Raw genomic sequence first — 14,248 nt, 5'->3', positions numbered from 1 at the left:
AAAAAAAAAAAAAGAGGTTAGAGTGGGAGAGAGCCAAAGCATAAGAGACTGTTAAAAACTGAGAACAAACTGAGGGTTGATGGGGGGTGGGAGGGAGGGGGGTGGGTGATGGGTATTGAAGAGGGCACCTTTTGGGATGAGCACTGGGTGTTGTATGGAAACCAATTTGTCAATAAATTTCATATATATATATATATATATATATATATATAAAATAAATAAATAAAATAAAAGAACCATAAAAAAAAATAAACAATATTAACATTGACATTTCTTTTAAACTAAGTAAATGAGGTATGTATGTATGCAGGTAATTTATAACTTAATATGTGGGTGTTTCTTGAAACATAATTTCACATATCATAGAACAGATTTAGCAGTCATTGTCTGAAGATTCACATTATGGAATTTATGATCTTTTTTTCTTTGTTGTTTATTTATTTATTTTTATCATTATTATTTTTAAGTAGGCTCCACGCTCAACATGGGGCTTGAACTCATGACCCTGAGATCAAGAGTCGCACTCTCTACCAACTGAGCCAGCCAGGTGCCCCCATTTGTTGTTTATTCTGATTACTGTTATGTTTTTATTTCTCCCTCTCACCTTACTTTATTTCAGTTGAAGTGTTGGAATATAGTCTGAGAATGATAAACATGCTTTATGGGGAGAGACCAGATAGAAGGGAAAGAAGAACAAAGAAAGGTTTTACCCTCTGTCCCTGTCCCCTGCCTTTTAAATGTTCTGCTGACTCCCAACCCCACCCAGTGCAGACTCACATCTGTATTGGATTGGGTGATTTGAGGTCTGGGTGACTCCTGGAAGTCAGGGTGAGAACTGGCCATGGCCATGACTGTGGTCCTCATGGGTGTTGGAAATGTCCCCAGTTAAATATTCACATAGCCTCATCAAGGTGAGATTTTGTTGAGGAGACCTGCTCATGGAATGTAGGTAGTTTCAAACTTTGCTGATTCACACAAAGTGAGGGGACTGGTAATTCTGGCTGCCAGCGGAGAGAGCATTTGGTAAACATTATGTCTGTCTGAGTTTTAAGTTCTTTTGTACACATAACCAACCCAATCTACTCTGCATTAACACCATATTAGGTATCATTTGTTTAGATTCATTTTTTTCTTTCAAATATATGTGGATTTCAAAATATGATTTTTTTAAGTTTATTTATTTATTTTGAGAAAGAGAGGGAAAGCATGAGCGGGGGATGGGCAGAGAGCAAGGGAGAAAGTGAGAATCATAAGCAAGCTCCAGACCCTCAGCGCAGAGGGGAACTCGGGGGCTCAACTCATGAACCAGTGAGATCATGACCTCATGAGCCAAAATCAAGAGCTGTATGCTTAATCAGCTGAGCCACCCTGGCACCCCTGAAAATACAATTTTTAGTGAAACTAGTGATAAGTTGAAAAGTCAGAAAGGGCATATATTTTTAGGCATATTTTATACCTATGACTACTTTGAAATACATGGGTCTTCTTTTATATATGACAAAATGTTGGAGACACATTTGTTAGGGTTTTACATATTATTCAGTTCATAAAACATTGTCCATCAACTCCTCAACATTCTGGCTATAGACATAAGTGTGTTTCCCTGAGAAACCATGCAGTTGTGCTTGGTGAATACAACTTATCTGAGCATGACAACACATCATGAAATCGTGGTACAAATGAAAACAGTAGCTAAGATTTGGAATCACAAAGTTCACAACTTTTGTCCTTGCTTTGCCCCTTACTCAGGGGCCAAGTAATGCTTGACTTCTTTAATTAAGCCTTATGAATTCTTCATAAGTAAAAATGACAAAAGTGATGGAATCCAGTGGTGGTGTTGTGAGAAATAAAATGATATAATACAGAAATGCTCAGTTTCTAAGAGAGACAAAGTGCTCAATACGTATTTAAATGGCATTAAAAACCAATATAGACCATGTGACTTGGGTCTTAGGTGAGAGACACCTTTCATTTATGGAATTTTATTATTTATTTATTTATTTAATTTATTTATTTTTAACGTTTATTTTTGACAGTGTGCAAGAGAAGGAGTGGAGGGGACAGAGGATCCAAAGCAGACTCCATGCTGACCCCAGAGAACCTGATGAGGGGCTTGAAATCACGAACCGTGAGATCATGACCTGAGCCGAAGTCAGATGCTTAACTGACTGAGCCACCCAGGTGCACCTCATTATGGAAGTTTAAAAGACATCTGCAAGTTTCTTCTTTCGTGTTTTGTCTTTGACACCAGCTCTTAGTCACAGATACTATTTGACATTCTATAGAAGATCTCATATGACTCATTTAATTTAAAAACATTATGTAGTGATTTGCTTTGATTCTCTTCCTTTTTATATGTGGCTAATAAAACATGCAACAACAAAAAAGACTGAATTTCATTCTTTGTTATATGCCTCTGATTAGACAGAATTATATTACCAAATGTACCCAAAAAGTTGAAGGATGATAGCATCACTAAGTTCCTAACAACTCCTACAAGAACCTTTAAAGAAAATACTATTTACTATTTGCTGCTCTCTTACTTTTCTGTAGAACTTACTGGCATGCAGAGGAAACATTACATTAATGAGTTACTTTGGTCTTTTGAAGCTTATCTACCTGGTTAATTTAATAGAAATAAATACTCAGTACTTTGTGAGAAATGAACATATTTTTGTGAAAGAGGGAGTGAAGTAACATTCACATGTGATGCAAATAACAGGTGCTCAGAACTCAGCCCCTGTGACAGTTAATAAGCAATTTACATTCCAACTATGGTGGGGAAAACCACAAAACAAATGACAACCTCAGTTTTGAGTAATTCTTTTTCTCAATCAAGGCACAGTCTAACCCATTTCCTTTTGGCATATGTGGGCATTTTCCATTATGGCATTCTGTGGCATCCTACTGAACTCATTAGATACCACCACATGGCATACTTATAATGACTCACATTTACAAAAATACATGTTTATGATGATAAAACATTATTTGCTAACTGATTTCAGAACGGGTTTGTAAATGATTGACAGATCACTAATGATTCCCAAGGCATCTTTGCCAAAATCCAAAAGGCATTCAACAATGTCATCTGAACCCGTATTGCACGATGATGTTAAAAGTTCAGTTAATGAATTACAGTCACTGTAAACTTCCTGAATATACTCTTCCAAGGCATTATAACACATCTGTTAGGAACTGATATTCTTGTAAAATTGGATTTCTGGTGAGCACTGTACATGAACATATACCAGAAAGGCCCTTCAAGTTTGTTTATAATTTGGATTTACTAAGAACCACCACCCTAAATTAGTCATCATTCAAATAGACTGAGGAACCAGATGTTAGGGAGTTTACAGAAGGCATAAATATCGAACTGGGTAGTTTCTGCCGAACCATTGCTTACTGGTCCATTGTTGTTGGACTCTTCACTGACAAAGGCATTTAGAACCTGGGGCTAAGGTTGTCACTTTTTTTTTATCAGCTTCCTTAGCAACCCGTGAACCCCCAAATTATATGAGATGATGGGATGACAGGTTTGGAAAAGAAGTAAAGATTTCTTCTCATTCTTTTTAATAGCTGTGAGAAATGTGGCACCTGGCAGGAAGATAAGTGACTTTTATGCAGTACTATTATGGTCCAGGTAAATATTACCCACTTTTTATAGCACTAACAATTAAACAGAGCCTTAGTCAATCTTTTGGCAATTGAAATGTTTAAGACTTTACTCTTCTGTAGGCTTATGTTGAGTTCCCCACGTTTATCACGATCTATGATCTATGTCTAGTGACTTATGGTTCATATCTTTATTTAGGGTAAATGAAGTAACTCAGTACCATTTTGTTTCCATTTAAAAGCTTTTAAAATATTTAGTCAGGAGTGTCTCAGTCAGCTGAGTGTCTGACTTGCGCTCATGATCTCATGGTTTGGTTCATGGGTTCAAGCCCTGTGTTGGGCTCTGTGCTCACAGCTCAGAGCCTGAAGCCTGCTTCAGATTCTAATGTTTCCGTCTGTCTCTGCCCCTTTCCCAGTTGTGTGCACACACCTGCACTCTCTCTCAAAAATAAATAAATAAACATTAAAAAAATAAATAAAAATAAAATGTTTATTTATGTTGACAGAGAGAGGAGAGGCAGAGAGAGAGGGAAATAGAGCATCGTATGTAGGGCTCAATCTCACAAACCATGAGAGCATGACCTGAACTGAAATCAAGAGTCAGATGCTTAAATGACTGAGCCACCCAGGGACGCCAACTAAACTATTTTTAAAAAAGGGGTCTATAGTGCATTCAAAGTGATTTCCTTAGGAATCACATAGTAAGTATTGTTAAAATATGGAGCCACAAAATAGATCTTAATTCATGAAACTGTTGTATGTCACTTAACATTGTCTGGTAGACCACGTAAATAAAATAGGTTTTTTTCTTTTCTTTTTTTTTTAAGTTTATTTATTTATTTTGAGAGAGAGAAAGAGAGAGAAAGCATAAACAGGGGAGGTAAAGAGAGAGAGGAAGAGAATGAGAATCCCAAGCAGGCTCTACACTGGCAGCACAGAACCTGATGCAGAGCTCGAGTCCATGAACCCTGAGATCATGACCTGAGCCAAAACCAAGAGTTGGATGCTTAACCAACTGAGTCACCCACACCCCATAAAGTGTCTTACTTAGGCTCAGGTCATGATCTCACGGTTTGTGAGTTTGAGCCCCACATCGGGCTCTGTGCTGACAGCTCAGAGCCTGGAACCTGCTTCACATTCTGTGTCTCCCTCTCTCTCTGTCCCTCCCCATTTTGACTCTGTCTCTCTCTCTCTCTCAAAAATAAATAAACATTAAGAAAAATAGTTTTTTCAGATAATAGAGGTTCCTCTAGAATGAACGCTTTTTAATTTATTTTATTTGGGGGGGGGCACCTGGGCGGCTCAGTCGGTTGAGCATCCCACTTAGGGTCAGGTCACAATCTTGCAGTTCGTGAGTTTGAGCCCTGAATTTGGCTCTGCACTGGTGGTGTGGAACCTGCTTGGGATTCTCCCTCCTTCCCTCTCTCTCTCTGTCCCTTCCCCACTTGCACTCTCTCTCTCTCAAAATAAACAAATAAACTTTAAAAAATTTAAGTATTTTATTTTTCTACATCCATTGTGGGGCTCAAACTTACAACCCCAAGATCAAGAGTCACTTGAAGTGACTCTACAAATTGAACCAGCCAGGCACCCCTAGAACGAAGTATTTTATACGGCTAAATCTTATATATGGCTATATAACCCTATCTTGATTGTGTTTCAGTTATTTTAATAGACATTATTTTCTGCCCTCTAAATTCATTTGTGGAAAAAGGAAATGTTAATAAAAATGATAATAATAATGATAATAATGATAATAATGATAATAATAATAATAATAATAATAAATAAAGTACGGGTGCCTGGCTGGCTCAGTCAGTAGAGCACAGGACTCTTGATCTCAGGGTGGTGAGTTTGGGCCTCACATTGGGCATAGAGATTACTAAAAAAAAAATTTTTTTAAATGATAAAGTAGAAAGAGTGCATATATGTACATATGTTATCTTTTTTATTATATTTTGAAAAATAAAGGATAAAACCTAGAAAGAAAGGATTAGTAAAAAAAAAAGCTGTTGACACTTAGAAAGGTCATCATATACAATATGAAATTGAAAAAACGTAAATGAGTTTCAAAGGTAAGCTTACTTTCTACCTGTTATTTTCATTACTGTGAATCTAACAAGTCCTCAAGCATTATTTATGCACACACTAATATATTTTATTTTATTATTATTATTTTTAAAATATTTATTTTTGAGAGAGAGAAAGAGAGCACAGGGGAGGGGCAGAGAAAGAGGGAGACAGAGGATCCAAAGTGGGTTCTGTGCTGACAGTAGAGAGCTTGATGTAGGGCTTGAACTCACAAACTGTGAGATCACGACCTGAGCCAAAGTCAGACCCTTAACTGATTGAACCACCCAGGTGCCTGGACACACTAATACATTTTAGATTTTTGGAGTTCTGTTAGATTTCAAGTCCCAAATGGAACTCATTAAATTTCATTTCAAATGCCCATCCCCCCCCTTTTTATTTTGCTGGATGACACCACTAAATCAGAAATGTTGGTATCATTCTAAAATCTCCCTCTGATTTACTTGCTGTTTCTATTCAGTTGACAAGCTTAGACCATTCTGTTTCCTTAACATCCCTCCTCTCTAGCAGTGCCCTTGCCTTTTCTTCACAACGTCCACGTGGAGAGCTTACTGGCTTTGAGCCAGAGGAACTTGAGGTCCTGTCAGGGCACATCATTGATTAACAGTGTGACCCTTGGGGATCGATTTGTTCCCTTCAGCATGGTTTCCTTAGCATGGGTGCAGCATGAACCATGGCTCTTGGGGTGATGGGAAGATTAAATGAAAACACACATGACAAGTCTAGGCCAACAGTCGACACATAGATGGCTTCCTTAGCATGGGTGGAGCATGAACCATGGCTCTTGGGGTGATGGGAAGATTAAATGAAAACACATGTGACAAATCTAGGCCAACAGTCGACACATAGATGGCCCTCATCATTTCTCCTTTTATTACTTTTTTCCTTCTAATGGTACCTGGTCTTTCCTCTGGCTTAATATAGGACATCTTCCATACTCAGCCTAAAGAATTTTTAAAAAAAATTTTAATGTTTCATTTATTTTTGAGAGACAGAGACAGAGTACAAGCAGGGAAGGGATAGAGAAAGACGGAGACACAGAATCTGAAGTGGGCTCCAGGCTCTGAGCTGCCAGCCTAGAGCCTGATGCGGGGCTCGAACTCATGAACCATGAGCTCATGACCTGAGCCGAAAGTCAGACACTTAACCAACTGAGCTACTGAGGCACCCCAGCCTAAAGAATTTTTAAAAAATTAGTGATATTTTGAGGAGCGCCTGTGTGGCAGTCGGTTAAGTGTCCAACTCTTGATCTCAGCTCAGGTAATGATCTCACAGTTTGTGAGTTTGTATCCTATATCGGGCTCTACACTAATGGCACAAAGCCTGCTTGGGATTCTGCCTCTCCTTCTCTCTGCCCCTCCCCTGCTTGTGCTCTCTCTCTCTCTCTGTCTCAAAATAAATAACTTAAAAAATATTAATGATATTTTGCTGCTTAAAATTCTTCGATGGTTTCTCATACTATGGGATAAAGTTTATACTCTTTTTTTTTTAAATTTATTTATTTATTTTGGGAGAGTGTGTGTGAGTACAAGTGGGGTAGGGGCAGAGAGAGAGAGAGAGAGAGAGAGACAGGGAGAGAGAGAGTCCCACACTGCAGAGCCTGACTTGGGACTCGAACTCATGAAACATGAGATCATGACCTGAGCTGAAGTCAAGACTAGGATGCTTAATCAACTGAACCACCCAGGCGCCTGTGTGTGTGTGTGTGTGTGTGTGTGTGTGTATACATATACATATACATATACGTATCTGTGTACGTATACATATATATGTATTGTTCTTGAAGCATTTCTTCAATAGTGGCAAATGATTAGACATAAGTGAAAATAGAGGGAATGGCCAACAATTGGGGAATGGCTGAATAAATTACAGTATCTCCACTTCACTGGCTATAATGCAGCCATTAAAACTGGCTAAGTAGAGACTTTCTGGATGGCTTAGAGGAATTCGTGTGAAACATTTAGTGTTGCATGAGCAAAGCAAGGTAATTATGTGAATGGGAGAACCAAGCAGAAGAGAAGCAAATAAAGTACTGGAGTATGATCACGTCATGCATTTATATAAAAATCTGTGTACATGAGGATATGTATACAAATAAAATAAAGAGATTAAAACAACTTAGAAAATGCAGACAAGTATAAAGGAAAGATATATGAATCACCTGTAATCCTGACATCTTGAGATCTTTACATTTTGAAGTCTGTTTTCTAATCTTTTTGTATGTATCGGAGTACTTAAATACAGACAAAATTGGTATATTGTATATACAGTTTCATATTCTTCCCTTTTAGACATTTACCATTATATGATGAATATTTTTCCACACCATATTTTTTCTAAAATATGCGTTTTATTTTTGACCACTCTCCTTCAAATGGTTCCTTCATAACTTGGTCTCCTATTGTGGGACATTTGTTATGTATGTATTTTGTTAATTTAAACAATCTTGTCATTTACTGGCTATGTTAATCTTTTCGTGCCTCAGTAAAATGGACATAATATTAGTATAGGGTAGTTGTGAAGAGTAAAATGATTAAAATATATTTGCTTATAACAAAGCCTGCTGCAAAGTAAGTACTCAATAAATACTTGCTCTTAAGAAGCTCTTTTAAGCAGTGTATGAGAATTTCTTCTCTTCTAAAATGAAGAGGACAGTGTCTACCTCGTATCACTGTTATTGAGTATTAAACAATGTGCTCCAAGTGGCTAACGTGATATGTGATACATAGCAGGCCCTCAGTCCATTTTCCTGGGTCTCAGAAGGTCTCCAGCCTCCATAAAATGTTCTTGCTTTGTGCTCACATGACAGCCAGCATTTAATTCTATTATAGGACTTATCTCTCTGTATTGTGATGGCTTATTTTCCCCTTCACTTGTTCGCTAAGATCTGAGTCCTTTATTTGTCTGTCCCTAGCACCCAGTGCAATGGCTCATACATTGTGGGCACTCAATGTCTGGCAAAGGAATAGTAGCAAGAAGGAGGACCTACAAGGGAGGTTATTTGAGGGAACAGAGAAGAAAAAGACCAAAGAAGAATCATCGTGAGAAATGGGATTAAACTGTCAGGGAACCAGAGAAGGTGAAGACAGGGAAGATAATGTGAGGATAACAGGAGCAGTGAAATTGGTGAGGATCTCTGTGGTGTGAACTGATTAGTTGGGGGAAAAAACAAAAGGAAGAAGAGGAAATCCCGGGCTAGCAAGGTGCAAGGCGGGACTGCTCTCTCTGCCTAGCAATTGGCAGCTAACTTTTGAGTCCCTGCTATGTGGCAGGCACTGGGCTAAATTCTAATATGATTTTTCATTTAATCACTTCAAGCACCCTGCGTTAGGTAAATGTATTAATTCCTCCACGGGGGAAATATTTCCCAGAACTATTTTAAGGGTGAGAAAACTGGGGACTGGTGAAGTTATTTGCCCAGGGTCAATGAGCTAGTAAGGAATGGAGCTGTGATTCATGGGTCTGTCTGGTTCTAGGGCCTGGGCACTCATCACTCTGCTTTCCCCAGTCCTTTATGGAGCTTGGACCAGACCTGGTTTCAGTGTTTGTCAAATAAGGTCAAGTGTGTCTTGTCAGTCACCATGGTAAATTGCACAGCCAGCCTGGCTCTCGGTATTCTTCTCCTGTAATGGTTCGGCATACAGTTATTGACATTCTTACAGGGCTATCCAGTAATCTGAAGAGGCAACGTCCTGCAGGAGGAAACCAAATCAAGAAGGTCAGAATGTCCCCTGAAAGATGGCAGGAAGAGCCTGGTTTCAGTGGACCAAGCTAAAGGTATGCAGTGGTCATGCCCTTTTCCATCCATAGTCTTGGGCTGTCTGCAGTGACATCTATCATCTCATTGCTTATGAGGCATCAGTGAAAAGAAAGGAAAATTGAGGGCAATGAGTAGACATGGGATGAGAAGTGCATTTTCCTATACTAAATCATGGAAAAGTAGCACAGTGTTGGTGAAATAGGGAGGGAGACATTAACAAGGTAAACAGCAAAACTAAAATCTATTTTATTTTTAAACAGAGATATGAATCTGGAAATCTTCAACAGTTGAGAAGCTAAAGGTTAAAACATTTGAAAATATATTTATAAAATCCCAAACGTGAGCTTCGAGAAAGCCACAGTACAGTGTACAAGGAACAAAAGGACTGCTTTGAACTACAGATTTGAAGGGCACCTGGGGGGCTCAGTCAGTTGAGCATCTGGCTCTTGATTGCAGCTCAGGTCATGATCTCAAGGTTCGTGGGTTTGGACCCTGCACTGGGCTACACCCTGGCAACTTGGAGCCTGCTTGGGATTCTCTGTCTCTGTCTCTCTGTCTCTCTCAGTCTCTCTCTCTGTCTCCCTCTTTCTTTCTCTCTCTCTGCCTCTCTCCCTCTGCCCGTCCCCCATCCATTTGCACATGCATTCTCTTTCTCCTTGTTAAAATAAACAAACTTAAGATAATTAAAAATAAAATAAAGACTTGAGCTTTTATTTAATTTTTTAAAAGTTTATTTATTTATTTTGAGAGAGAGAGAGAGAGAGAGAGAGAGAGAGAGAGAGAGAGAGAGAGAGGGAGGGGGGGAGGGGCAGAAAGAGAGGGAGAGAGAGCCTAAGGCAAGGCCCAATCTCATAAACTGTGGGACCATGACCTGAGCTGAAACCAAGAATCAGATGCTCAACCAACTGAGCCACCCAAGCACCCCATGATTTGAGCTTTTAAATAGAGGGCACGGAGGTTTCTAACTGCAGTTCTAGAGAAATGTCCAGGGGCAGTTCATTTGGGCAGGCTATTTGCAACAGAACCACAAATGACTCCAGGTTCTTACCGGCCTGATAATGCATCATTTACTTCTGAATTCTGGGTTGGACAAATAGTTTTTAGGGGTTCATCATATCTTCACAGTCTCCCATTTCTGATACGATTGGACTTTAGATCTTTACAAAGAGGCCACTCAACTAGAGAAAGATTTGAAGAGGAATGTTTTCTCCTTTATTCATCAAAAGCAAAAATACTTTTACTTTCTCTCCTGAATTGAGTCTCATAGGGAGTTAGTGGGTGGTTAGAGTTGTTTGCAGCGAATCATTGTATCAGAGAAATGGAGTGTCAGTTAATGGGAACTAATGATTTAAACAATTAGCATTGATTTTCTTTTCATAATGTTGCCTCAGGTAAGCTCTGACTTTGTAATGAGGAGTAGATGCTGGACTTGACTTCCAATTTGACTATCCAGTAATCTTGAGGCATTTGACAAAAATTTGAAGTGTTTTGGTCATCACCATGGATAAATGCCACAGACCTATAGTCTATATGGCACTAAATATTTCTTCATACAGTTTATCAGCTTTTATGCAAAGAAAAGGGTAGGCTGTTCCTACAATTAAAAATAGACTAAAATATATCCTGAATGCATCATTAAGCAACTCATAATCACCCTGTCCCTCTCCCTCCATCCTTCACCCTCTTTTCTCCAGGCATCTCTTTAGGTTATTTTCTTTTCCAAGACAATGGTTTCCCTTTGTTTTAGTTAAACTGCAAACAATAGAAAGCCCAGATCCGCCTGGCTTCAACCTGAGGAAAATATTATCTCTCTCACATCATCAGAGAGTCAGAGGTGGGGCAGCTCCAGGGCTGGTTAATCCATGGCTTGGTGACATCATCAGAACCCTTGTTTTTTGTTTTTTGTTTTTTGTTTTTTCTGGTAATTTTTCTGGTAATTACCCTTCTGGTAATTTTCAGCCAATATGTTGACTTGTCTTCTGGTAATTTTCATTGTTGCCAGGTGGCTGCAGCAGTTACAGAAGTCACATCAGATGACAAAATGAGGTCCAGTGAAAGAAATGAGGGTGTCTTATTTTTTATCCTTTTATCAGAAAAGAAATCCTCCCAATAACACCTGGCAGATTCCTCATTATATCACTGATGATATCCTGGTCACATGCCCATCCCTAAACCACTCACTGGGAAGGGAAATGGAATAGCCATAATTAGTTAGAATATTCAGGATTTAGACTCAAGCTCAGCTTACAATAGATCACTTGTCCAGTGGGAAAAAATTAGGGTTCTGTTGGTAGGAAGAAAGAGAGGATGGTTTGGGATAAGTAATTAATGTCTGCCACGTTCTTTAAATGTTGTTCTCTTTCTGCCCCTTTAATGCCTATGTCATTTTAGCAATCATTAATTTCACATATTTAGACAAGAGAGTTTGCAAAGTTGGAATGGAGCAGTCTTTGTGTGTGGTGGGGGTGGGGGTGGGGGAGGATTTAACAGCCTGAGGCAGAAAGGAGACTCACAGGCAAGGAGGTGAGAGCAGTGTACACAGATCATACAGGGTGGTTAGAAGTAGGTAACACCTATGGATGAAACACCGTTTCCTACCCAACTGTATTAAGATAAGACATGCAAGAGGTAGAAGTCCTGAGAACCCAAAATAAGCCTGAAGAGATACAGAGGCTTGGAAACTTTATATTCCCCTAGACATTTTGCATAATTATCAACTTCTATCAATTCTTTGATCTGGGCCATCATTATCATGATGCACAAGGATTCTGGGGCAACAGAATCAGTCGGTTAAGCATCTAACTCTTGATTTCAGCCTAGGTCATGATCTCGTGATTCATGGGTTCAAGCTCTGAGTTGTGCTTCATGCTGATAGCATGGAGTCTGCTTGGGATTCTCTCTCTCTCTCTCTCTCTCTCTCTCTCTTTCTCTCCATCTTTCTCTGGAGATGCACAGAGATTGTGTGCAGTAAGAAAATAAAATTGGACTCATCAGAATATCCACAGGGAAACCGGCAGAGGGTAGAACCAAAACATATGTGGTTCTTTTATATGTCTGACCTTATTTGAATGTTCCGGTCCTATCTTCTATCTCACGAATAATACCAAACAGTTAAGTGCAAATTGCTATGTTGAGACACTGTTATATGCACTTAATATGAACTAATTCATTTGTTCAACAATCCCGTGAAGTAAGTAGTATTTGCACTCCCATTTTGAAGATCAAGAACTGACACATGGTGAGGTTGTGTAACTTGCATAGGGCTGAAGACATTGTAAATGGAAGAAACTGGTGAGTTCGTTGTTTTTGCACTTAGCCCCATACCTTCCTGCTTCCTTCAGGAGGCTTGAACCTGCTACAGATGCCACTTTGATAACTTTTTTTGTTTGTTTTTTTTTTTGCCTTATCAAGTAATTTCACTTAACCTTGGTACAGGGGAATGTTAAAAATGTTAAAAGTGCTTTAGTTTTCTCACTAGTGTTTTTCTGTTTTCTTTTGATAATTGTTTTGCATCTCACACCACGGCTTAATGTTTAAATTGGAAATCCAAGAGAGTCTTTGGTTAACACTTCAGACAAATATAGAGCTAGAAATCATACACTGTACATTGTATGTATGGATGTGTGTGTGTGTGTGTGTGTGTGTGTGTGTGTGTATACTCTCTGATAATGAGTAACCTTAGAGGCAATGATGATTATATTTGAGTACTTAAGTCACTGTTTTCCTAGAGTACCCTTAAACACACAACTAGGCTTTTTATTCTTGTATTCTAAAGATGTTTAATTAGAAAAGGTCAATCTTAACATCTAAATGATCTAGCAATAAAACCCAGCTACAGCACTGGTGGTGTATTTCCGAAATACACCACAGCACTGGTGGTGTATTTCCGAAATTCTGTGGTGGCTATTTCCGAAAACTTTGGAAATAATGTAGCTCAAACTTTTGCAAGTGTAAGTAAGTATCATCATATCTTGCTTTATTTGATAGATTTGTTTTAAAAAGTTTAGATATAGGGGCGCCTGGGTGGCTCAGTTGGTTGAGCGTCCGACTTCGGCTCAGATCATGATCTCGAGGTCTGTGAGTTTGAGCCCCGCGTCGGGCTCTGTGCTGACGGCTCGGGGCCTGGAGCCTGCTTCAGATTCTATGTCTCCCTCTCTCTCTGCTCCTCCCTAGCTAGTACTCTGTCTCCATCTCATTAATTACTGTTAATGTTTAATAATAATTGAACGTTATTTAATGTTTAAATAAAACATTAAAACTTTTTTAAATAAAAAAATAAATAAGTTAGATGTAAATCAAATTTAACAAAATAAAAATGCCATATTTGCTGTTCAGTGCAAGCTTGTATTCCTTTTGTGTTTTTTTTTTTTAATGTTTTTTTGAATTTATTTTTGAGACAGAGAGAGACAGAGCATGAGCAGGTGAGGGGCAGAGAGAGAAGGAGACACAGAATCTGAAGCAGGCTCCAGGCTCTGAGCCGTCAGGGCAGAGCCCGACGCGGGGCTCGAACTCACGAACCGCGAGATCCATGACCTGAGCCGTAGTCAGACACTTAACCGACTGAGCCGCCCAAGCGCCCCAACTTGTATTCCTTTTGTAAAATGGAAATCTCTTTGCAGTGTTGATACCCTTCTCCCATTGATCCATTTGAAGTTTGCAGTTTGGGATATCAAGTCTGTGGTGTGGATCCTTTCTCCTCTTTCTCTTCTCCCATTTTCCATCCTTTACCAACTTATTTTTTCTATGCTTAGTCACACATGTACTCTCACACAAAGTAGCTAT

This window comes from Lynx canadensis, chromosome F1, assembly GCF_007474595.2.
Source record: "Lynx canadensis isolate LIC74 chromosome F1, mLynCan4.pri.v2, whole genome shotgun sequence".
Taxonomy (NCBI): domain Eukaryota; kingdom Metazoa; phylum Chordata; class Mammalia; order Carnivora; family Felidae; genus Lynx; species Lynx canadensis.
Note: the sequence above shows the minus strand (reverse complement) of the source record.